The 8,287-nt window shown below is 47.6% G+C and overlaps 1 long non-coding RNA gene across 1 annotated transcript; it reads right to left on the bottom strand.

Annotated features, from left to right (window-relative positions):
- Nucleotides 1-3,323: 3,323 nt before the first annotated feature.
- On the bottom strand, nucleotides 3,324-8,062 carry LOC108635224. Its single transcript, XR_001917766.1, has 5 exons — nucleotides 7,884-8,062; nucleotides 4,887-5,049; nucleotides 4,055-4,277; nucleotides 3,743-3,881; nucleotides 3,324-3,543 (listed from the first exon to the last, which is right to left on the bottom strand). It is a non-coding gene; the product is annotated as an uncharacterized LOC108635224 (long non-coding RNA).
- Nucleotides 8,063-8,287: the final 225 nt, after the last annotated feature.

Below are 8,287 nucleotides of genomic sequence, written 5' to 3'. Positions count from 1 at the left end.
CGGGACTCTCAAGCATCTTCTCCAACACCACAGTTCAAAAGCATCAATTCTTCAGTGCTGAGCTTTCTTTATAGTCCAGCTCTCACATCCAACGTGACTACTGGAAAAAGCATAGCTTTGACTATATGGACCTTTGTCAGCAAAGTGATGGCTCTGTTTTTTAATTCACTGTGAAGCCTTGTCATAGCTTTTCTTCCAAGGAGCAAGTGTCTTAATTTCATGGCTGCAGTCACTGTCTGCAGTGATTTTGGAGCCCAAGAAAATAAAATCTGCCACTGTTTCCATTGTTTCCCCATCTATTTGCCATGAAGTGATGGGACTGGGTGCCGTGATCTTCGTTTTTTGAATGTTGAGTTGTAAGCCAGCTTCTTCACTCTCCTCTTTCACCTTCATCGCATTATTGAGCTACACTTGGTTTTTGTCCCATTAAGCTATCTCATGTTAATTTAATCCTTAGACCGGCCAGAAGAACCTGGAAGGGTTGGTTCAATTTCTCATCAAGGCTCTTTTATGGGCGGTGTTCAGTGTTGCCTGTTACACATTGGTAGCACAGGATATCTGGTTGGCCGCCAGCAGTAAGCGAAGAACAGCAAACAGGTGATGTCAACCCTTCCGACAAAGTTTCACCTGACAGTTTCAATCTCCATTAATTTCTTCCTAAGCCTGTACTGTCATGAGAACTGGCAAGGTTGTGATATTCCTAATTCTGTCCGTCCACCTCCACTGTATTTTCATTTATCTAATACCTTGCTACTCAGTTTCTTGACCTGTATCCCTCCTTCACTCTACTGCCATTGCTCATTCCCACAAACAACCCTCTGGTTCACTATTATCAGCATCTTGAATGTGCATAATCTCAGTGTCAGGCACTCTGTTCTGCAGTAACTCTTTCACGTGACTATCCCGTTTCCTTTCCTGTCTTTTAGTTCCACCCAGTTGTAGTCATTTATCAATAAATCACTACTTACTACTTCTTTCCCTCACCTCTGACAATGCAGGTATTGGTTTTTTTCCAATTAGGAACTTTTCATCATCGACTCTACTGTGTAACTCCAAGAGTCTGTGACAGAAAAGTAAAGAGAAATAGTAGTCATTTACAAAAGATGACACTATGTCTCCAGAAAGCTGGGGAAAAGATAAAAGCGATCATTTCACCATGATGACATGATCCACTCTGTCTGTTCTTCTCCTTTCTTAGGGTCTGCTTTCTGGTGGTAATATAGCCGCCCTAACTTTCTTGTGTTACTGTTAGCCCAGGGCATCTGTTCCCTTCCTTTTCCTTCCAACTTGCCTCTGTCCTATATTTCAGGGGCAGCACTGGACACAGTACACAGTCACCTGCCTTTCCTCCCCAGACAGCCATCTCTGCATTTTTGCTAAAAAAGAAGCACAAGTCGGAGCTTTGCATGAGCAGGTTCATATTTTATTTCTTTCCCCAGTAGCTGCTTACATTGTTATACATTCTTTGTGAAATATCATCTTGCTGCACACTCACAAAGCATGCCCTTTTGGTATGTGTATCGTGGTCTGAAAAGAAAACTTAAAAATTAATCAGCATGTACGTCATTTGTCCACTGGCAATAAATATAGGTCCCTAAATGCATTGCACCTTCATTGTCCATAGAGGCTCAAAGTGCCCCTTGAACCAGAAGATTCCTCTAGCGTATGGAGGGACTCCACATGGCACCTGTGTCCTGTGGTTAAGATGATTCAGCAGCAGGGATGCTTGGGTGAGGAGTCTGGAAGGTGCAGGCTAGAAGCTGTTGCTCATTGTTCTCCTCCAGGCTGTGTCGGATCCTATAGCCAGAGTATATGGCAAATCCTAGTAGGGAAATGAGACAGTGAGAAGGGAAATAGGTGCTCTCCTTACTGATACACACTCGTGTACACGCTCGTGTGCATGCTCAGTTCCTCAGTCATGACTGGCTCTTTTGTGACCCCACAGACCATAGCCCTCCATGCTCCTCTGCCCATGGTATTCTCCAGTCAAGTGTACTGGAGTGGGTTGCTATTTCCTCCTCCAGGGATCCTCCTGACCCAGGGATTGAACCTGTGTCTCTTATATTTCCTGCATTGGCAGGTGGATTCTTTACCACTGAGACACCAGGGAACCCCACACTTGCTCACTAGGTCTCCTATGAGGGTGTCTGACACAGTTTAGGGGAGTGGTGGTAGGAAGAAGATGGGGATCAGTCCATTGAGAGGTCTTTTAATCCCAGAAAACCACTTACCAATGGCATTCCAGACACTGAATTGGATCCAGGCTCCAGAGGTCATCTGTATCATCAGGGAAACGTTCACAAAGATGCTCACCAGAGGGAGGACAGGCAGAGCAGGGGCCTGTGGGCAGAGTCAGCTCATCCCTGGACACAGCCCAGACGTCTGAAAGGGAGACCCTACCCACATGTGGGCAGGAAGGCTCCAGCGCTTTTGAAGCTGTGTGTTCAGTGCCTACTGAAACTGGGTGTGTGAAGCACTGAGTGTGGGTCAGGGAAGGGTCCGTTGGCTTCAGCAATTTCCCATCTTCTCATGTCCAGCAAAGGATGTTTAGACCTCAAAGCAGGTAGACTTCATTCACTCAAGATGGATAGCTTGGGCACAGAAGGTCACCTACTTTTAAAAAATTAATCAATTTGGCTGTGTCGGAACTGAGTTGTGGCCCAAGGCTGCTCTAGTTGTGGGACATGGGCTTTGTTGCCCTGTGGCATGTCCTGGTTGGGTATTTATTCCCTGATTTGGAATCTAACCTACATGCCCTGCATTGCAAGGTAGATTCTTAACCACTGGACCACCAGGGAAGTCTCTCGCCTACCCTGAATGGAAGAGGAGAGGGGCTCTGGGCTGCCTCCAGATGATGACTGTGACCCCAGTGATGAACAGCAGCAGCACAGCCACTGTTGTGAGCACGGGGTCTCCAGAGAACACCTGGCTGGGCCACTGGGCCAGGACCAGGCTCAGGATGGCCAGCAGGACAACTCCAAGGGTCAAGGTGGAGGAGAACAGGCTGGACCCAGAAGACAAAGATGTCAGGACCTCGGGTCACACCCCTCCTCAGGCTGCCCACATCAGGAGGGGCCATCATATCTCTACTACTTCTTGCCTGAAATAGACACCTATTTCCAACCCATCCTGTCAATTTCAGAATACCACCAAAAAGAAGTCCCACTGGTCACCAAACAGGAAGGCATATCCATTGACAATCTGGCCAGATTTCTGGGTGGGGATGGTGCTGGTAGGGAACCATAGACTCTTTAGAATGTTTGAATTTCCTGCTTCAGATACAGGCTCTGGAGGATTTTTCTTTGACTTCAGTCTTCACCTCAATTTCCTACTCTGTTCTCTCCTTCTTGCTGCAATTCTGATCTGGCTGGTACCCGAGTGAAAGGATATTAAGGCAGGATTGACAGCAGCCCCTATACTTATCCAATATCAGACAGTTAATCCAACTCTTTGCCAACTTCAGCAGATGCAGGACACGAAGCTAGAAGAATCTTAGCTCCTCTTGAGTTCATGACCCCCAGCCAAGGTGTAGTGGAGTCTCACCTGAGGGCAAGGACAGAAAGAACCACGAGGGAGTCAGCAAGCAGGGTCCCGATTGATAGGAGGTCCACCAGATCGCTGAACTTGAAGAGTAACGCCATGACTGCTAGGATGAGGGCACAGACAAGGCGGGGAAGGGAGTGAGAAGCAGTCAGAAATATCCAAGGTAAGGAAATGATCAAACAAGGGTTTGTTTAGCCACCTGCAAAGATGCCAGAAGACATGATGGCCATGATGGGTATTCGGGTGCAGTCGTGGATCTGGAAAGTCCCTGAAAAAGGATTCCATCCTCTGCCATCACGTACATCCCCCGAGGCATGGGGAACACATCACCTAGGAGACTGGAAAAGAAAGCGGAAACGTGTATGAGGACATGGAGAGACGGGAAGGGAGGACCGGGGCTTCTGTTTCCTAGTCTACTTGGGTCAAGGTGTCCTCCCTCTTGTCTCTCAATCCCAAGGGCTGGGATACCTGAGCATCTGACAGTCAGAGGGGAGAAAGCCATGATACTGACCTGGACGTAAGAGCACAGAGGGCGCCAACAGCCACGACATATCTGGCAGGGCCCCACCCAACAAGGAGGAAAGCCTCTGGCCAGGGGCTCTCAGGACGGATCTGGCAGTAGGGCACTGTGAGGGTGAGTGCTGCTGAGACACCAAAGCACACCACAAAGCAGATGAAGATCGTGATCATGGTGCTCACGGGGATGGACCGCTGAGGATTGAGGGCTTCTTCCCCTGCAGGAAGCAGGGATGTACTAGGCTAGGAAAACACAGGGAGCGAAAGCACAATACCCCCTCTCCTCTTGCACCATCAAAAGCAGCTTATCCTTCTTCCGACCCCTATGCCCAAGGGCAGCCTAATCTGTCCCCAAACCCCTGATGAGAAGCACAGTGACTATATTACCTTTAGTGACAATGGCATCAAAACCAATAAATGTGTAGAAACACAGAGCTGCTCCCTGGAGAATCCCATCAAAGCAAAAAGGTACAAACCCTCTGGAACCCAGAGGCCCCAGCCCATGGTGAGAGAAGGAATGAGGAAGAACATGGGTGAGGTGAGCTCAGCCATCTCTACTGGACTCTTCCCTTCCTACCACAAGTGCTGGGCTCCAGGACCCCCACCACTTAGATCCATCAGCCCAGGTCTCGTTGGTAGTGGTTTAGTCACTAAGTCATGTCTGACTCTTCCAACCCCATGGACTGTAGCCTGCCAGGCTCCTCTGTCCATGCAATTCTCCAGGCAAGAATCCTGCAGTGCGTTGCCACTCTTTAGTCCCCACCAGATTCCCAGACTTGCACCATCCGTCACACTAGTGTCACTATGGACGAGACAGCCCTCCTAACCTAGAGGTGCCACTGGATACAGACGTGTCCAATGTGTAGTCCTGTTCCGTGAGCTTCCAGTTGCGCAGGTCTCCCTTAATGAAGCCAGAGACGATGATGAAACTCAGAACCGAAACTCTGTTGTAAAGCAGGGTTGACTCAGGAGCTCCCAGAACCAGTAGTCCTGTGGGAAAGATGGAATATGAGACATCCAAAATGCCCAAATCCATAGAGACAGAAAGCGGACCAGTGGCTACAGTGTCAGGAGGGCTGATGGTGGTGGATAGATGGACAGTGACTGCTCAGTGGGTGTAGGGTTTCCTTGGCTTGTGATGCAAATGTTTGGCACTAGATGCAGGTGATGGTTACACGACACTGTGAAGGTACTAAGTCCCTCTAAGTACACTTTAAGGTAGCTTGTTTCTTACTGCGGCCGTCATCTCACAGTAGACGTGTCTATCAAATCATCATGTGGTACACTTTAAACTTTTACAATGTTGGATGTCAATTAACTCAACAAAATTGGGGGAAATAATTAAATGGTTAATTTTATGCTGTGTAAATTTTCTCTCGATTAAAAAAAAGTTTGGTCTCAGTACAGAGGGAGAAACTTGTCAGTCTAAGTAAGTGCTTCTCAGCTGGGAGTGGTTTTGTTCCCCAAGGGCCTGTTGGCAATGTCTGGAGACATTCTCTTTGTTTTGTTGTGGGTTCCTTTTTTGGCCATGCCATGGTTTGTAGGATCTCCATTCTCTTGCCACAGATGAACCTGGGCCATGGCGGCAAAATCCCTGAATCCTAACCACTAAACCACCAGATACACAGATGACACCACCATGATGACAGAAGGTGAAGAGGAACTGAAGAGCCTATTGATGAAAGTGAAAGAGGAGAGGGAAAAGGCTGGCTTACAACTCAACATTGGAAAAACGAAGGTCATGGCATCCAGTCCTTTCACTTCAGGGCAAGTAGATAAGGAAACAATGGAAACAGTGAAAGACTTTCTTTTCTTGGGCTCCGAAACCACCGCAGACAGTGACTGCAGCCATGAAATTAAAAGACACTTGCTCCTTGGACGAAAAGGTGTGACCACGCTAGTCAGCATATTAAGTAGAGACGTTACTTTGCCGACAAAGTTCTGTCTAGTCAAGGCTATGGTTTTTCCAGTAGTCATGTATGGATGTGAGAATTGGACTATAAAGAAAGCTGAGCACCAAAGAATTGATGCTTTTGACTTGTGGTGTTGAAGAAGACTCTTGACAGTCCCTTGGACAGCCAGGAAATCCAACCAGTCCATCCTAAAGGAAACCAGTCCTGACTATTTATTGGAAGCATTGATGCTGAAGCTGAAACTCCAATATTTTGGTCACTTGATGAACTGAACTGAACTGATGCAAAGAATCGACTCATTGGAAAAGACCCTGATGCTGGGAAAGATTGAAAGCAGGAGGAGAAGGGGACGGCAGAAGATGGCCGGACGGCATGACTAACTCGATGGACATGAGTTTGAACGAGCTCTGGGAGCTGGTGATGGACAGGGAAGCCTGGCATGCTGCACCCCATGGGGTTGCACAGAGTTGGACACGACTGAGCCAGTGATCTGAGGTGAAGCCACCAAGAAACTCCCTGGAGACATTCTGATTGTCACAATTTGGGGGGTTTGGTGTCACCCATATCTAATGAACATAGTTCATAGATGCTACGCATCCAACAATGATTAAATTAAGAAAACCCTACAGTGCACAGGTTAGCCCCCACACTGAAGGCTGTTCCAGCCTAGAAGATCAGTAATGCCAAGGGTGGGAAATAGCAGTCTATGTCTTGCCTTCCTGCCTCTCATACCGCAGACCATTTTTCCCAGTTCTAACTCCCCACCATGCTGCTCCCCCAAGCCTTCCCCACCCCTCATCCCCCTCCACACCCCACCCTTCCTGTCCCATCATGAAAATCTCCAGCTTACCAGTGAGAAGCAGTAACACGGCCAGTGCAACAAAATCAGTACGTGACCAGGAAGTAACGCATATAAGGAGAGAAAGTTCCCTGGACACTACTCAAGTTTCTTAGCAGCTTAGCAGCAATCCAAGTCTATGTCCCAACCACTAACGCTGAAGAAGCTGAAGTTGAACGATTCTATGAAGACTTACAAGACGTTTTAGAATGAACACCCAAAAAAGATGTCCTTTTCATTATAGGGGACTGGAATGCAAAAGTAGGAAGTCAAGAAACACCTGGAAGTGAAGTGAAGTGAAGTGACTCAGTCATGTCTGACTCTTTGCGACCCCATGGACGGTAACCTACCAGGCTCTGCAGTCCATGGGATTTTCCAGGCAAGAATACTGGAGTGGGCTGCCATTTCCTTCTCCAGGGGATCTTCCCAACCCAGGGGTCGAACCCGGGTCACCTGCATTTCAGACAGATGCTTTATCATCTGAGCCACTAGGGAAGCCCCCAGAAACACCTGGAGTAACAGGCAAATTTGGCCTTGGAATGCAGAAAGAAGCAGGGCAAAGACAAATAGAGTTTTGCCAAGAAAATGCACGGGTCATAGCAAACACCCTCTTCCAACAACATAGGAGAAGACTCTACACATGGACATCGCCAGATGGTCAACATGGAAATCAGATTGATTATATTCTTTGCAGCCAAAGATGGAGAAGCTCTATACAGTCAACAAAAACGAGACCAGGAGCTGACTGTGGCTCAGATCATGAACTCCTTATTACCAAATTCATACGGAAATTGAAGAAAATAGGGAAAACCACTAGACCATTCAGGTATGACCTAAATCAAATCCTTTATGATCATACAGTGGAAGTGAGAAATAGATTTAAGGGAGTAGATCTGACAGATAGAGTGGCCGATGAACTATGGAATGAAGTGTGTGACATTGTGCAGGAGACAGGGATCAAGACCATCCCCATGGAAAAGAAATGCAAAAAGGCAAAATGGCTGTCTGGGGAGGCCTTACAAATAGCTGTGAAAAGAAAAATAAGTATGTATAGTATGCTTTGAAAAGTTTACCAAAAATTGCACAATGGTCCAGTCACTTTGTCCACTAGCAAGAAATACAGGGCTTTAGATGCCTCCACCTTCACACTCCACCGAGGCTCACAGTGTCCCTTGCACCAGCAGATCCGCCAGGGCATGGAGGGATTCCACGCAACATCTACGTCCTGTGGTTAAGATGACTCAGCACCAGGGGTGTTTATGTCAAGAGTCTGGGGAGGTGGAGGCTGGTGGCTGGTGGCTGTTGAATGATTGTTCCCTGCCAGGCTGTACCGGATCCCATATCCGAAGTATATGAGAAACCCTAGTAGGGAGATGAGACGATGAGAAGGAAACGTAGGTGCTCTCCTCACTTCCAAATGCCCAGTAGACCTTCTATAGCATCTGATACAGTGTGGGAGAAATAGTAGGAAGATGTT

Source organism: Capra hircus, unplaced genomic scaffold (assembly GCF_001704415.2).
Source record: "Capra hircus breed San Clemente unplaced genomic scaffold, ASM170441v1, whole genome shotgun sequence".
NCBI classification, from domain to species: domain Eukaryota; kingdom Metazoa; phylum Chordata; class Mammalia; order Artiodactyla; family Bovidae; genus Capra; species Capra hircus.
This window is presented reverse-complemented; position numbering and strand designations above follow the sequence as displayed.